The sequence below is a fragment of the Microcaecilia unicolor genome, chromosome 5, assembly GCF_901765095.1.
Source record: "Microcaecilia unicolor chromosome 5, aMicUni1.1, whole genome shotgun sequence".
Classification (NCBI taxonomy): domain Eukaryota; kingdom Metazoa; phylum Chordata; class Amphibia; order Gymnophiona; family Siphonopidae; genus Microcaecilia; species Microcaecilia unicolor.
Genome location: NC_044035.1, coordinates 200010257 through 200027636, shown reverse-complemented (window position 1 = coordinate 200027636; position 17380 = coordinate 200010257). Strand labels below are relative to the sequence as shown.

The 17380-nt window shown below is 40.9% G+C and overlaps 1 protein-coding gene across 1 annotated transcript in view; it reads left to right on the top strand.

Annotated features, from left to right (window-relative positions):
- Nucleotides 1–17380, top strand: part of OGFOD1 (2-oxoglutarate and iron dependent oxygenase domain containing 1) — a 683818-nt gene that overhangs the window by 135184 nt on the left and 531254 nt on the right.

The following is a 17380-nucleotide window of genomic DNA, read 5'->3' as shown; positions in this document are numbered from 1 at the left end:
GTTAGTAATATGTTATTTATCTTTAAAATCAAGCATGGTACTGGAAGATTGGAGGGTGGCCAATGATATCAACCAAAGCCTACATATCATGCACACATGGGCGGACGCATTTCAGCTGAAACTCAATGCAGAAAAAACCCAATGCCTAATACCTCGCAACATAACACGAACAAATTTACCACCATTAGCACACCAAAATTGAATCTTCCAATTTCGGACACCTTAAAAATTCTTGGAGTTACCATTGACCGACACCTAACACTTGAGAATCACGCGAAAAACACTACCAAAAAGATGTTCCACTCAATGTGGAAATTAAAAAGAGTAAGACCTTTCTTTCCAAGGACTGTCTTCCGCAACCTGGTACAATCAATGGTATTCAGTCATTTAGATTACTGCAATGCACTCTATGCTGGCTGCAAAGAGCAAATAATCAAGAAACTTCAGACAGCTCAGAATACTGCAGCTAGACTCATATTCGGCAAATCAAAATATGAAAGTGCTAAACCCCTATGAGAAAAGCTACATTGGCTTCCACTCAAAGAACGCATCACGTTCAAAACATGTACCCTAGTTCACAAAATCATCCACGGAGACGCCCCAGCTTACATGTCAGACCTGATAGACCTTCCACACAGGAACGCCAAAAAATCATCCCGCACATTCCTTAATCTTCACTTCTCCCAACTGCAAAGGTCTAAAATACAAACTAATGCATGATTCAACCTTTTCCTACGTGAGCACACAATTCTGGATCACGCTACCGCGCAACTTAAAAACGATCTATGAACTAACCAACTTCCGCAAACTACTGAAAACCCATCTCTTCAACAAGGCATACCACAAAGAGCAGGTGGGGGAAGAGAGGTTGGTAGTTGGGAGGCGAGGATAGTGGAGGGCAGACTTATACGGTCTGTGCCAGAGCCGGAGATGGGAGGCGGGACTGGTGGTTGGGAGGCGGGAAATACTGCTGGGCAGACTTGTACGGTCTGTGCCCTGAAAAAGGCAGGTACAAATCAAGGTAAGGTATACACATATGAGTTTATCTTGTTGGGCAGACTGGATGGACCGTGCAGGTCTTTTTCTGTCGTCATCTACTATGTTACTATGTAAATATGAACTCCAATACAAATATCCAGAACTGCCTTATAATATTTGCTTGTTAAACTACTAGTATGTTCTATCATTATCATGTTTGCTTGCTAAACTACTATTATGTTCTATCTTTTTCATGTACTCAAGATCCTTCTATAATGCTAAATGTTTATCTTCTCACATGCTTCCACTATTCATGACATATTGTAAGCCACATTGAGCCTGCAAAGTGGTGGGATAATGTGGGATACAAATGCAATAAATAAATAAATTATAAAGAACAAAATTACAGAGCATATTCAAAATCGTGGATTAATGAGACAAAGCCAACATGAATTTAGTTAAGGAAAATCTTGCCGCCTCACCAATCTACTACATTTCTTTGAAGGGGTGAACAAACATGGATTTTCAACATGAGCTGGTCGATATTATGTATCTGGATTTTCATAAGGCGTTTGACAAAAGTACCTCATGAAAGACTCCAGAGGAAATTGAGAGAGTCATGGGATAGGAGGTAATGTTCTATTGTGGATTAAAAACTGGTTAAAAGATGGAGGTCACGTGATGCCGTGAGCAGTAGCGACTGCATTGGAGATCGCTGCAGGGGAGCTCTCTAACTGGATCATTTGCTAACAGCGGTGGCCAAAATTGCAGCACAACTTGCCTATGCAGGGTAGGACTCTATGGACAAATTTCTAGCCAAATCACCCCAGCTGATGGCAGCTAAACCGCCACGTAGAGGGCAAGACCATGTAAAATGAGTGAGGACAAAATGGCGCCCTCTCCTCCGCCACCCTCGGCCCATGCGGAATTCATACTGGAACGTACTGCGTCTGTAGTTAAAAGCGCTGGAGCCGAGATTCGAGCAGCTATCAGAACAAATTGCAGACATAGCACACAGTACTGTTGAATTAACACGCAGAACCGGAGAGCTAGAATGTCACGTCTCAGACGCAGAAGACCTCTTACACAATATGAACATCTAGAACATTTGGAGGCGTTGAGCTGTGTGCAACAGGAAAAGCTGGAGGACCTGGAAAATAGAGCAAGGAGAGAGAACCTCTGCTTGGTGGGAGTTGCTCCTGGACTCAGCTTTGCCTAGCATGCTGGAAACATGGCAACTGGCATGCTACCCCACGGTGGAATGCCAGGGTAAGATAGTAACATAGTAACATAGTAGATGACGGCAGAAAAAGACCTGCACGGTCCATCCAGTCTGCCCAACAAGATGAACTCATGTGTATACCTTACCTTGATTTGTACCTGTCTTTTTCAGGGCACAGACCGTATAAGTCTGCCCAGTACTATCCCCTCCTCCCAACCACCAGCCCCGCCTCCCACCATCGGCTCTGGCACAGACCGTATAAGTCTGCCCAGCACTATACTGGATAGGGTACACCGAGTGGGCCCTCAACGCGCTAACTCTGAGAAGCCAAGAATAATCATTGCAAAATTTCACAGCTATGCCCAGAAGGCCCAAGTCCTACGTATGTACAAGAACAAAATGGAGGAGGCACAGTTTGAGGGGAAACCATAAGAATCTTTCAGGATTATTCTCTAGCATTCGCTACAAAGAGAGGCTTTTTTGGAAATTTGTTCCAACTGGTCATAAAGCAGCTGCGTTTTTTTTCTTGCAATACCCGGCTACCCTGTGGGTCCAACAAAATAACCAGTGGCATGTGTTCTCTACCCCAAAAGAAGCTACATCTTGGGTTAAATTGTTAAATCCCACCTGATTGGAAGACCTGATTAGCTTGAACTTCTATTAAAGTTCAGACTGTACAGGTTAGAGGATTTATTTATTTATTTATCACATTTATACCCCACATTTTCCCACTTAATTTCAGGCTCAGTGTGGCTTACACAGTACCGTGGAGGCAAGCTCCGTTTCGGTAGAATACAAATATACAATAGAGAAGTAGTCATAAAAGTATCGTGTTTAAAGCAAAAGTTTAAGAAGGGATGGGTATAAGTGTCCAGTAAGGTCCATGGTTTTGCTGTGTTGCAGGATGTAGGCGTTTAAGTTGGATCTGGCGGGTATACCTTCTTGAACAAGATGGTTTTCAGTGACTTCCTGAAGTTAAGATGGTTGTGGATTGTTTTCATAGCTTTAGGCATTGTGTTCCATAGTTGTGTACTGATATAAGAGAAGCTGGATGCATAAGTTGATCTATATTTGAGACCATTGCAGTTTGGATAATGTAAGTTCGGGATAGTCTGGCTCTATTTCTGGATAGCAAATTTATTAGGTTCGACATGTATCCTGGAACTTCACCGTAAATAATTTTGTAGACCAGGGTGCAGACTTTGAAGGTAATACGTTCTCTGGTGGGAAGCCAATGTAATTTTTCACAAAGGGGTTTGGCACTTTAAAATCTTGATTTACCAAAGATCAATCTGGCTGCTGTGTTCTGGGTGGTCTGGAGTTTCTTAGTAAGTAGTTCTTTACATCCTGCATAAATTCCGTTGTAGTAATCTAAGTTGCTTAATAACATTGATTGTATTAGATTGCAAAATACATCTCTCGGGAGGAAAGGTTTTATACGTTTAAGTTTCCACATTGAGTGGAACATTTTCTTTGTGGTGGAATTTACGTGGCTTTGAAGTGTCAGGTTGCGATCAATTATAATGCAGAGTATTTTTAGGCTATCTAAGATAGGGAGGGTGTGGTCTGGGGTGTTTTAAGGTTGTAGGTTTAAACATTGTGTTGAGATGAAAGGATGAGGCAATGAGTTTTTTCAGTTTCAATTGGAATGAGCTCGCCCATGAGTCCATTGTGTTCAAACCAATCTTGATTGCATTGGTGATTTCTGTCAGGTTGTGTCTGAAAGGAATATAAATTGTGACATAATCTGCATAGATGAACGGGTTAAGGCCTAGCTTGGATAAGGACTTGGCCAGTGGAATCATCATTATGTTGAAGAGTGTTGGAGATAGCGGTGATCCTTGAGGGACTCCGCAGTTTGCTTTCCACGGTGATGATATGCTTGAATTCGATTTTACTTGATATGTTCTAGAGGTTAGAAAACCCTTAATCCAGCTAAGTATATTTCCACCAATCCCAAAGTAGTCAAGAAGATATAGTAGAATATTATGGTTTACCATGTCAAATGCGCTCGACATGTCGAATTGAAGGAGAAGTATACTTTTACCTGCAGCTATTTCCTGCTTGAATTTGGCCAGAAGAATGAATAGTACAGTTTCAGTGCTATGGAGGGGGCGAAAACCTGATTGCGATTCGTGTAATATAGAGAACTTGCCCAGGTAGTTCATAAGCTGTTTAGTCACCATGCTGTCCATCAGTTTAACTGCTAATGGGATAGAGGCAACTGGGCAGTAATTGTGAGTCGTTGGTCTTTTTCTTGGTGTCCTTTGGTATTGGGGTGAGTATGATATTACCATATTCTGCAGGGAAGAGACCTTGTTGGAGTATGTAGTTTAGATGGGATGTTAGATCTGCTGAAGCGAGCAGGGGTGGATTTAAGTAGATAATTGGGGCAGGTGTCCAATTTGCAATAGGAATTGGAGAACCTGAGGACCGCCTGGGTAACTGATTCAATGGTGAGGAGAGCAAAGTTTGACCAGGTGTGGTCTGCTGGGTATGCTCCGAAGGTTGGGTCGAGGACATTGATGAAATGTTCAATGTCGGTGTTGTGCTGAGGAAGTGTATTGCATAATTTTAATATTTTTTCGTCAAGATGGAATAGTTTCTTCAGGTCTTTGTAATCCAGGCCTATTCTAGTAAGACCTTCTGGCCTGTCTAATTGCATATGTGTATTTTCTTAGTACTTGTTTCCATGCGTTGAGTGTGTGTTCATTATTTGTTTTTTTTTCCATGGTCGTTCGAGTTTCCTGGATTGTGTCTTTAGTTTCTTTAGTTCGTCATTGAACCATGGTATCGAGTTTTGTCTTTTTGATGTTCTAGTTCTTAAGGGTGCCATTACGTCTAGTACGCTTCTACATCTTGTGTCCCATTCTGAGAGGTATTGAATGGAATCCATTCGTGCTGACCATTCTTTGTCATATATCTGTTGCCAGAATTCCTTTGGATCTATTTGGCCTCTTGTGCTGTAAGTTTTATGTTCTTGTGTTTGGTGTGGGCCCCTTCCTCCGCCAGTGTAGGGGTAAGTTAAGTTTACAGTGATCGGACTAAGGAATTTCTGACAATCTAGACAACAATGTTTTCTGGAGAATTTGCGGAGCGCTGTAGATACTGTTTCAGTGGTAACTGGCGCAAAGGTAGACCAGAATCTATCTGCCGGAAATTCATCCGCAGTGGGTAAACAAACAGCCAGGTAATCTTCAAAAGCAGAGGTAGCAGGCGGTAGCGACAAACTGAGTTTTATAATTTTGTCTTTAAAGTACCGTGCAAGCTGAGCAGCAGACAGGTGGTCAGCGGTCGAGGAGGCAACCGAGTTTGTGTTAAGGAGCTTATTTAAGAGTTGATATAAAATCTTTAAGTCATAATTGTCTTTTCCCACCTTGACATAATAGTACCTTCGCCTGGCTTGCCTGATAGCATACTTGTATTTCTTCTGCTTATCCTTCCATGTAAGGAATGCTGACCCGCTTCAAGTCTTCTTGTTTGCTGTTTTAACCGTTTTAGCTCGTCTGTGTACCACGGGAAGAAGGAATGCACACACGGAGTTCTAATTTTAAGTGGTGCAATGTCATCCAATATACGGTTACAGTTTGTAGTCCACTCCGCTAGGAAGTGTGTTGAAGCAGGCTGTATAAACCAATCCGTATCATAGATGGCGCGCCAGAATTGGACCGCATCTATACGACCTCTGGTGATGAATGGAGTATAGCTTACTTTTAGATGGGATTTCTTTTTCGCCCAACGAATGGTTAGATGGAATTTGAAATGATCAAACCAAGGAACTAGTGTCCATTTAGAATTAGCTATGGCTATACCATACTCTCCAAAAAGATTGAGAGAAGAGGTCTAAGGTGTGCCCTTTAAGATGTGTCGATTGCGCTGTTGTACACATGAGATCCCAGAGCTGTAGGAAATCCTTACAATCCTGAGCCGTACTGGAGATTTTGTCCTCGAGGTGAAGATTGATATCCCCTAATAAGATAATTTGAGTGCTGGATGCACAAGCCTGTGAAATGTAGTCAATGAAAATCTGCTGTACAGCGGACCAGCTATCAGGGGGGGCTGTAAAAGAGGACATAGGTCAACTGATCCTTCAGAGCTGTGTGATGAGCTGTAACAGTAACAATTTCTAACAGGTTTGTGAAAGACTGTCCCACCACGTCCACTATAAATTCCGATCTGTGAACTAATGCTAAACCACCACCTCTTTTGCCATTTCTAATCCAGTGTTTTAGTTTATAACCTGGAGGGCACAAGTCCAATATGACAGGGTCTGAGTGGTGCTGGATCCAGGTTTCTGTGAGAAAGAGAAGGTCTAGGTTGTCAGCCTCAATCCAATCGGAAAGTGTAACAGCTTTGTGTACAGATAATCTTGTGTTGATGTAGCCTTTAAATTGCTAATGCCCTGCAGCTCCTTTACACTTCCAGCACAACTCAGAACAAGATGGGGTCTGGTAAGATGTGAACAGATCTTATATACGCCTTTCCCCCGCTGCCTTTCTTTGGAAAAACTCTTCTCAAGCTAAGCCAAGACCAAGGGACCATAATCCTAATTGCTCCCTACTGGCCATGCCAGATTTGGTTCCCTCTTCTCCTAGAGTTACTGTTCAAGGAACCATTGAAGTTGAATCCATTTCCAACCTTGATAACGCAGAATGAGGGGTCCCTCTTGCATCCAGACCCTTGCTATTTGGCCCTGGTGGCGTGGTCCTTGACGACATAAAGTTAGCTTCCTTAAATCTTTCAGTTGGTGTCTCTTGGCCTCTAGGACGTCTTCTATTCAGAAATGTTACTGTTTTAAGTGGAGGAGATTTTCCCTCTGGTGTACAGCTATAGGACACAAACCTACTTTACCTCTTCCATCTTTCTCATTTTGGCCTCAAAACTAACTCAGTACATTTGAGTGCTATTAGTTCTTTCCAGGGTTTTCTAGGGTTGATAATACTCCAGTTTTTGTTCATCCTGGGATAGTTAGGTTTGGTATGAAATAAACTTTTCATAAATCTATCAAAGTACATCTAGTAGCTTGGGTCCTTAATGTCATCCTCACAGCTCTCATGAAACCTCCGCTTCAAGCACTTTATTCCTGTACTCTGAAATTCTTCACTTTGAAAGTACTGTTCTTCATAGCACTTACACCATGTTCTACCACAACAGAGGAATTCTCTGAACTCACCCCAAATTGCTCCCTAAAGTGATATCGAAGTTCCACCTCAATCAATCCATTGTACTTCCTGACTTCTTCTGTAAACCACATTCTCATCCTGGAGAAGCAGCACTGCATACCTTAGACTGCAAACGTGCTCTAGTGTATGCTTTGACACTAACAGATTAGGGATACCCATCACCAAATGTACTATCTCATCTTGGGTATCTGACTGTATCTCCTGCACTTATGCTCAGACTGGGCTGACCCTTCATGGCCGTCTCACAGCTCACAGTGTAAGAGCCATGGCAGCATTGGTAGCCCGTTTCCGCTCTGCCTCCATTGAAAAAATTTACAAGGTGGCACCTAGTTAAGATTTTAGACAGTGTTGGGGAGGAGCCTTGCTGTCTTGATATATATAGGTACCAATGATATAGGAAAATGTGGGAGGGAGGTTCTGGAAGCCAAATGTATGCTCTTAGATAGAAAGCTCAAATCCAGAACCTCCAGGATAGCATTTTCAAAAGTGCTCCCCGTTCCCCACACAGGACCCAAGAGACAGAGAGATCTCCGGAGTCTCAATATGTGGATGAGGCAAACTCTGAAGGGGGGAGGAGTTTAGATTTGTTAGCAACTGGGCAACATTCTGGGGAAGGGGAAGCCTGTTCCTGAAAGATGGGCTCTTCCTTATCCAAGGTGGATCCACGCTGCTGGCATTAAACTAGAAACTGGGGGAAGACTGACAGTTACTCAAAAGTGCATGGTTAGGAACAAGGTATCTTTCAATGATATCACCAAAACAGGGAAGATAGGGCATCCCGATAGCGAGGTTGCAGTAGAGATCATATTAGATCAGGGCATCCCGATAGCAAGGTTGCAGTAGAGATCATATTAGATCAGGGCATCCTGATAGCGAGGTTGCAGTAGAGATCATGGTAGATCAGGGGGCTCATTTTCAAAGCACTTAAGTTCCATAGGTTACTATGGAGCTCATTTTCGAAAGAGAAAAACATCTAAAAAGTGACGTAAAGCAGCATTGGGACGTTTTTCTCACAAAAATGTCCAAATCAGTATTTTCAAAACCAGTTTTTAGACATTTTTCTATGAAGTCCATCAGAAGTGTGTTCCAAACAGAAGGGGGCATGTGGGGGGGGGGGGGTGTTAAGGGTGGGATTTGGGCGTTCCTAAAATTTAGATGTTTTACATCCATAATGGAACAAAACAAAACCGTCCAGGGCTAAAACTAAGACATTTTAAGTTAGACCTGTTTTTATAATGAATAAGGCACAAAATGACCAGATGACCACTGGAGGAAATCTGGGTGACCCCCCCCAGTACCCCCACTGACCCCCTCACACCCCTAAGCCTCTGTGACAGCCTCAGATGTTAGAGCCAGGTCTATTAGATCAGCATGCAGGTCCCTGGAGTAGTGTACCATGGCTTGGGGACTCAGGTCCCTATCTCCCTCTACCTGTCATGTTTGTGGTGGAAACTGTGAGCTCTCCAAAACTCAGTGTACCAACATATAGGTGTCCACCCATAAGAGCTACTGTAGTGGTGTATAGTTGCGGGTAGTGGGATTCGGGGGAGGTTTGAGAGGCTTAGCAGTCAAAATAAAGGAGCAACGGTGAGATGTGTATCTGGGAGCATTTGAAGTTCACTGCAGTGCCTCCTAAAGTTCCTCATTTATCTCCTGGGATGTCTGGGAGACCAGTCAACTAAAAATGCTGGCTCCTCCTACATCCCAATGGCTTGATTTTGTGCGTTTTGCATGTGGACGTTTTTTTTTTTTAATGGACCAAAAAACAAATATCTAAAACACAAAACCTTGTTCAAAACAGTATTAAAAAAAAAAATAGACGGTTTTTTTTTTTGTAAAACGTCCAATGTCGGACTTAGACGTCATATCGAAAATGCTCCTCCATGTAACTTTGTAAGTTTAAGTGGTTTGAAAATACTCCTCCAGGGATCATTCCATGCCAAGTGGTCTAAAATTAAAAAAAAGTTCCCACCATCATGTTCTCCAATTTTGTTCAAATTTTATTTGTTGCGCAAGTCAGGTGTTAAACTAAGTTTCCCAAAATTTGAGGTTTCTAACTGCAATAGTTGCAGATCTAGACCCCCTTTTCTGAAAGGTTGTCAGTCCATGAGCACACGACATTTACCAAAATGCCATTTTTGGGGTCTAATAAAATCCAAACACATTTATAAGAATGACTAAAAAATTCAAATCCTGTACAGTTTCTGATGCTAATTCCGATGAAATACATTTTAACATTATGGATGCAAAATCCAGTCAAACAAGTTGACTCAAAGTGTGCATCAAAATTGGTTGCGACTCATCGGAACATATTTGGACCAATATTCAGACCGCAACAACTTCCATGCAAACAAAGATACAGACTTGAAATTTTCAACACGCATTATGCTTGTGCTGGACATAATACTGCCAGATTTGCAACTCACCAGCATCTATAACCGCCCTGCAGGATCTCTTCAAAGTTGGCACTGTCAGTGCAAATGGTAAAATGTACCAAAGTTCAAAGCCAATTATTAAAAAAGAGCCTGCCTGAATCAGCTTGTGAACAGTATCATCTGAAAGAGAAAATTGTGCTCTACAACACTGATATGGTTTTGTTTTGCAATGCCACCATTAAGTAGCTATTTACTCAGGTAAATTTGAACAAAATTTGAACAAAATTGGAGACATGATGGTGGGAAGGTTTAGACCACTTGGCATGGAATGACCCCCCAGGTATCTTGAAAATCTGTCTGCTTTTTATTTAAAGATTGCAAATTATCACAGTCAACTGCTGAGCAAGTTGTAAATAGGAACAACAAACATTGTTTGAAATGTCTGTATGCAAATGCCAGAAGCCTAAGAAATAAGATGTGAGAGTTAGAATATATTGCATTAAATCAAAAGATAGATGGATATAATAGGCATCCCTGAGACATGGTGGAAGGAAGATAAACAATGGGACACTGTCATACCAGTGTACAAATTATATTGATTGAACTGGTGGAGGGGTAGCATTATACGTTAAGGAGGGCCTTGAATCGAATAGAATAAAAGATCTGCAGGATATAAAACACATCTTGGAGTCCCTATGGATAGAAATTCCATTTGTAAAGGAAAAAGGATAGTGATAGGAGTGTACTACCGTCCACCTAGCCAGGATGAACAGACAGATGCAGAAAAGTTATCAAAAATTAGGGACACTATCAAACTGGGGAACACAATAATAGTGGGTGATGTATATTACCCCGGTATTGACTGGGTAAATGTAACACCAGGGCATGCTAGGGAGGTACAAGGACTGCTTTATGGAGCAGCTGGTTCAGGAGTGCATGATCTGGTGCAGGAGGTAATGGTTCTTGGGCCGCTTGATAACAGTGATCATAACACGATCAGATTTGATATAATTTCTGGAGTAAGTTCACACAGGAAATACAATACATTAACATTCAACTTTCAAAAAGGAGACTATAATAAAATGAGGAGAATGGTTAAACAAAACAAAAAACCTTAGAGGAGCAGCTGCAAAAGTCAAAAATTTACATCAGGCGTGGATGTTCTTCAAAAATACCATCCTGGAAGCCCAGACCAGATATATTCTATGTATTAAAAAAGGAGGAAGGCAGCCATACAACAGCCGGCACGGTTAAAAAGTGAGGTGAAGGAAGCTATTAGAGCTAACAGAAAATCCTTCAGAAAATGGAAGATGGATCTGATTGAAAATAATAGGAAACAGCATAAGGAATGGCAAATCAAATGCAAAGCGCTGATAACAAAGGCAAAGAGACTCTGAAAAGAAAATTGGGTTGGAGGCAAAAACACATAGCAAAATCATTTTTAGGTATACTAGAAGCAAAAAGCCAGTAAAAGAATCATTTGGACCTTTAGATGACCAAGGAGTGAAAGGGGCACTCAGGGAAGACAAGGCCATAGTGGAGAGATTAAATTAATTCTTTGCTTCGGTTTTCCAAGAGGAAGATGTGGGAGAGATACTAGTGCCAAAAATGGTATTCAATGCTGATGAGTCAGGGAAACTGAAACAAATATCTGGAAACCTGGAAGAATAGCAAATCACCTGGACCAGATGATAGACATCCCAGAATACTGATAGAATTGAAAAATGAACTTGCAGAGGTTTTGTCATTATTATTTAATTTGTCTTTAAAATAAAGCATGGTACCAGATTATTAAAGGGTGGCAAATGTAATGCCAATTTTTAAAAAGGGTTTCAGAGGTGACCTGGGAAGACCAGTGAGCCTGACATCAGTGCTGGGCAAAATGGTAAAGAGCAATGTTCCCTCTAAGTGGAGCACATGAGCAATTGCTCATAGATTTTACATGGTTGCTCACAAAACTGGGGGGAGGGGGGGTGGTGTTATATACAGAAATGCTGTGCTAATACTGGCGCTCAAAAATTGCTGGTTTTTAAAACTTGTTGCTCACACAAAAAAAAAATAAATTTCAAACACCAGGCCACTCCTTAGAGGAAATATTGGTAGAGACTATTATAAAGAACAAAACTACAGAGCATATTCAATTGCATGGATTAATGAGACAAAGCCAACATGGATTTAGTGAAGGGAAATCTTGCCTCACCAATCGACTTTATTTCTTTGATAGAGTGATTAAATATGTTGATAAAGGTGAGCCAGTTGATATGTATCTGGATTTTCATGTGAGACTATTATGCCTTCTTATCCTTGGGAAAGCAAAGTTACTTACTTGTAGCAGGTGTTCTCTGAGGACAGTAGGCATGTTTTCACATCCCTCCCGCCTTCCCTTGCAGTAGTTATCTTTGCTTCATATTATATTACTTGGTCCCACATTTGAGCGTCTGGCAAGAAGGCACCCGTGCATGCACAATGGGGGCACTGTCTCAAAGTTTTTAAAGTGACAGTGCATTGTGGCAGTGTCCGCACCAGGCTGTGTGGATGACGTTGCCTACATGTGAGAATATATGCCTGCTTCCCTTGGAGAACATCTTCTACAGGTAAGTATCTTTGCTTTTTTGGGCTACAACTCCATGATCACGGCTGCAGTACATTGCACATCAGGTCAGGTTGTGATCTCAAATTTGGTATATGATTTCTAAATACATATGAGTTTATCTTGTTGGGCAGACTGGATGGACCGTGCAGGTCTTTTTCTGCCGTCATTTACTATGCTACTATGTTGTTATGCATATCATAATACTATACTGCATCGAAAACTGTAATTTACTAAACGCCTGTTAAATACTTATTATGTATCTCATAGCATTACACCGCTAGTAAAACTGTAATCTACTAACCACTTCAGAGGCCCACTGGTTCACACACAGAAATACATGACTGAACACTGCATAATCTAACGGCAACATGAATACTAACAAACTACTCCTAATCATCTACTGTCTTTACCTAATTCATTATACACTAACGATACCTATGGCAGATAATACTCTTCCCACAACACACACACACCATGCATACAACCCAAATACAACACACCTAACCAAAAGACTAAGAAATGGATTGGACAAACTTCCACCCACGGAAACGACCAACAGAAAGGAAAGAAGGGACACAACAAACTCAAAGTCCGAGAAGACAGACAAGTAATAAAATCAAAACATCCCAGACCCTAACTGAACCCCATCGACTATTACAAATGGGCTACACAAATGCCAGATCTGCAGTTAACAAAACTATGACAATTACTAATTGGATCACAACAGACAATCTCGATTTTCTATTCATCAATGAAACTTGGATCCATGATCTCAAAGACCCCATAATTATAGAACTTTGCCCTCCAGGGTATAAAATCACCCACTGGATAAGGAACGGAAAAAGGGGAGGAGGATTAGCTATAATCTATAGATCTCAGTTCACCATCACAACAATAGCCGAATCCGTACTTCCCCAACTTGAAATGGCATCAGAATCAATCACCCAATCCTTCAGGACCACCTAAACCTTATCCATTTCTATAGACCACCAGGCAATTAGCAAGACTGCCAAACACACTTTATGGATTTCATATCAAACACGTGTTTCAACCCAGAACCTCCTCATACTAGGGGACATCAACCTCTATCTTGAAGACACAAATCTAATAAATGTAAGGGAATGCAAAGAATTCCTCCAAATATAGGAACTCCATGGCCAACATGTAACCCACCCATATTAAAGGACATACACTAGATATATACATACAAATTCACTCACAACAAATCTAAGAATAAAAAATACAAAATGGACAGCCATACCATGGTCGATCACTACAAAGTGAACCTATCCTTACAATGGCGAACAAAATATTCACAACAAACACCAAGAAAATCAATCTATACCACGAGGAGGAAAAATAGACCCACTAACATTCTGCAACAACTGTATGATAATGAATGGACAATACCACAGACTCACCCCAATATCTTGATGACTGGGACAAAAGATGTAGAACCATATTAGACAACCATAGCACCACTCCAAACCAGGACCTCGCACAAGAAAGAACTCAATACCCTGGTTCACGAGAGCTAAACGATCTGAAAACACAAGTCAAAAGATTAGAACAGCATGGATTAAGAAAAAAGACAACCTTGCACTCTGGAAACAGCTACACAGAAGATACAATACACCATCAGACAGACAAAAGATCATATTATAAAACTAAAAATCGGATCAGGCTACAAGGACACACACAAACTCTTCCAACTCGTAAATAATCTAATAAATACAACAGTAATCCCCCATCAGCAAACAACCTTGCGAAATACTTCAAAGAGAAAATCACAAAGCTACGAACTATGATACCCAACAACACAACTGACTATGCAAACCTCCTTGAGTGTCTAGACCCAATACACGGGGAATATCCAGCAGATAGATCATGGACAGACTTTAACTCACTATCAATAGAAAAGATCTCCCAATCACTCAAAAAATACGCCAAATCACAATGCAAACTAGACATATGTCCTAACAATCTCATAAGATCTGCTCCACAACAATTCTTAACAGACCTCACAGACTACCTAAATTACATGCTACAAAATGGTCTCTTCCCAAAAGACAGAGGGAAATATACTACTCACTTCCGTTACCTAAAGACGCAAAGAAAAGCACAAGTGATATAACCAACTATTCGCCCCAGTAGCATCTATCCCACTAATAACCAAACTTATGGAAGGAGTAGTGACGGAACAGCTCACTAACCACCTAAACAAACACTCAATTTTACAAGAATCTCAATCAGGATTTTGATTTGAGTGGAGGAGTGGCCTAGTGGTTAGGGTGGTGGACTTTGGTCTTGAGGAACTGAGTTCGATTCCCACTTCAGGCACAGGCAACTCCTTGTGACTCTGGGCAAGTCACTTAACCCTCCATTGCCCCATGTAAGCCGCATTGAGCCTGCCATGAGTGGGAAAGCGCGGGGTACAAAATGTAACAAAAAAAACTACAGCACAGAAACAGTACTAGTGACTCTAATGAATAAATTTAAACAAACAATCGCAAAAGGCAATAATATACTTCTCCTACAATTTGATATGTCCAGTGCCTTCGATATGGTCAACCATGGAATTTTATTACACATCCTGGAATACTTCGGAGTTGGAGGAAACGTCCTCAGTTGGTTTAAAGGATTCCTAACATCAAGATCATACCAAGTAACAACTAACACAGAGACATCATCCCATGGATACCTGAATGCAGTGTACCACAAGGATCCCCACTCTCACCAACCCTCTTTAACCTAATGGTGACACCCCTAGCCAAGCTATTAGATAATCAACATCTCAACCCATACATATATGCAGAAGATGTCACGATCTACATCCCATTTAAACAAGCCCTAAAGGAAATTACTAACGAAATCAACCAAAGCTTCCAATCATGCACTCCTGGGTGGACGCATTTCAACTGAAACTCAACGCAGAAAAAACACAATGCCTCACAACACAATACACACAAATTCGACACCATAACCACCCCCATCTCAGACAACTTGAAAATTCTGGGAGTCACCATTGATCGAAATCTCACACTTGAAAACCATGTGAAGAATACAACTAAAAAAGTGTTCCATGCCATGTGGAAACTCAAAAGAGTGAAACCTTTCTTCCCAAGGGCCATTTTCATGAAACTGGTGCAGTCATTAGTGTTAAGTCACCTAGATTATTGCAACGCACTCTTTGCTAGCTGTAAAGAACAGACCATCAAAAAAACTTCAAACAGCCCAAAATACCGCAGCCAGACTCGTATTTGGGAAAACAAAATATGAAAGCGCTAAACCCCTAAGAAAGAAACTACACTGGCTACCACTGAAAGAACGTACCGCATTCAAAATCTGCACGATTGTTCATAAAATCATTTACGGAGAGGCCCCGACGTACATGCTAGACCTCGTGGACCTGCCACCCAGAAATGCTAAGAGATCTTCCTGCACCTTTCTTAACCTACACTTCCCCAACTGCAAAGAAATAAAATACAAACTAACACACGCGTCTAGCTTTTCTTATATAAGCACGCAGGTGTGGAACTCTCTTCCAATACACCTAAGAACGATCAAAGAATTGACCGATTTCCGCAAATCCCTGAAGACATACCTCTTTAGCAAAGTCTACCACGAGAACCCTTAACTAACTACAATATAGCACCTAACCAAAATGGCACAGAATGTATCTTTCAATAACGACTTGTCCAAACCTCCCTGTATTCCTTTACCTCTATGTAATACTAATTGTTTTCTTTAACCTGGTATAGATTTGCTATAACAGGTCTCTGTAAGCCACATTGAGCCTGCAAATAGGTGGGAAAATGTGGGATACGAGTGCATAAATAATAAATAAATAAAATGTAGTATGGCAACCCAAATTTTAGGAAGCCCTGCCCTATTTGGAAATTCTGTGTTATTTGTTTAATGTGGCAGTTATATTAACATAATGCACTGTAAACACCTAATATGGTTTAGTAAATAGGCCCCTTATATATAAAGAAGTAGTATTTTCTGCTTTCTGAAATACGAAAATTTGTGGTAGATGGGTGGACAGGCCTTAGTGAGTGAAGGAATATAACCGTTTTGGGACCATATTTCTAATGCATTTTGTAATTTAGAAAATTACAATTTAAGTTGGGGAAAAAGAAAACGGCATCTTTCCAACTCATTTTCTGCTACCAACTAAACTTTGCTTCAACAGGGAAATGTAAAAAGGTAAATTATATAATAATATAACATAACTGAGCAGAGAGGGTAAACAGCATACTTAAAAAGTACACAAACAATAAAAGCAACACTGGGCCTTCAAGACTGAGACAACAGGAGTATTACAAGTGACCCGACACGGGCAGTGTTTCGGCGTAAAACAACGCCTGCCTCAGGGGTCAGAGTCTAGATGTAATTAGTATAAAGACGTGTTTCCACTATCTCCAATAGTAGACGGAGAAAATCTTTTCCATGAGCTCGTCTGTCGAAATAGACAGCCGCGATGTAGATTGAGAAACTCCTGTATTAGCCGTCGCTTCAGTAAAAACAAATTATAAAATGGATTTTATAATTTGTTTTTACTAAAGCGAAGGCTAATACAGGAGTTTCTCAATCTGCATCACGGCTGTCTATTTCGACAGACGAGCTTGTTGCAAAGATTTTCTCCGTCTATTATTGGGGATATTGGAAACGCGTCTTTTATACTAATTACATCTAGACCCTGACCCCTGAGGCAGGCGTTGTTTTACGCCGAAATACTGTCCGTGTCGGGTCACTTGTTAATAAAATACTCCTGTTGTCTCAGTCTTGAAGGCCCAGTGTTGCTTTTATTGTTTGTATAATAATATAACATGCAAGAATATAAATGTATTCTTGCCACTGTAAGGCAAAACTATTAAAACGTTCTTAAAGAATTATGCTGGAGCTCATCAGACACACCAGTTATTCTGCCAAACAGTATTCCTGCATATGCAAGCACATGTGAGCTATTGGACTGTTTTTTCTATAGAGTGGAAGTGAAGCAATTTATTTTGTTTTTTTCTCCCAA